General features: G+C 28.9%; 1 pseudogene; it reads right to left on the reverse strand.

The window, feature by feature from the left end:
• Window positions 1-407: 407 nt before the first annotated feature.
• On the reverse strand, window positions 408-526 carry LOC118601979 (annotated as a pseudogene).
• Window positions 527-966: the final 440 nt, after the last annotated feature.

Consider the following 966-nt stretch of genomic DNA (forward strand, 5'->3'; position numbering starts at 1 on the left):
CAGCGTATATGTTGTTTACTTCCTTGATTAAACTTATCCCCAGGTATTTTATTCTTTTTGATACAATTGCAGATAGGATTGTTTTCTTAATTTCTCTTTCTGATAGTTCCTTATTAGCGTTATAGATGCACAACAGATTTCTGTATCTTGCAACTTTATTGGATTTATTTATTAGTTCTAACTTTTTAAATCAAAGATGATAATCTCTGCCTTTTAATAGGTAAATTTCCTGTTTTTTATTTTATTTTATTTTATTATTTTATTTATTTTATTTTATTTTATTATTTTATTTTATTTTATTATTTTATTTTATTTTATTTTTTAGGTGAAGCAACCCTGGGTTGACCTCACAGATTGCAAGGAACTTGTTGGCTTACATCTCTTATTTTTTATTTTTCTTTTTTTTACACCTACAGCACCTGGTCTTCCTAGGTGGTGTCCTATCCAGGTACTAACCAGGTCCGACCCGGCTTAGCTTCCGAGATCAGATGGAATTAGGCTTGTTCAGGGGGGCATGGCTGTAAACTATTTTTTTTTTCTTTTTATTCTTTTCTGTTGTATTTTTCTACTGCTAGGGCTTCTTCGGAGTGACAAAGTTTTCTAAAAACAGCCTTATTTGGTTTTGTTTTGCTCATTTGAGATCAATAAATTTCATTCTTTAATTCTTAGAAAACATGTTAACTACATATTTTTATAATTAAATCTTTTTGTTCAATATTCGTCTTCCTTCTGGACATGAAAAAGATTCTATCATATTTTCATTATAAATTATGCCCTTTATTCTATTATAAAGCAATTTAGTTATTTATATAAACAAACACTGTAAAGTAGATATAACAAAAAATAAGTTTACCAGTATAATTTATCACTATCTTTACTCACTGTTTTTTCATGTATGCCACAACGTTTCTTTGGGTCCATTTTGCTCCTTGCTAAGTGCATCAGATTCTCTTTACTACATACCAA

This window comes from Rousettus aegyptiacus, unplaced genomic scaffold, assembly GCF_014176215.1.
Source record: "Rousettus aegyptiacus isolate mRouAeg1 unplaced genomic scaffold, mRouAeg1.p scaffold_m13_p_4, whole genome shotgun sequence".
Classification (NCBI taxonomy): domain Eukaryota; kingdom Metazoa; phylum Chordata; class Mammalia; order Chiroptera; family Pteropodidae; genus Rousettus; species Rousettus aegyptiacus.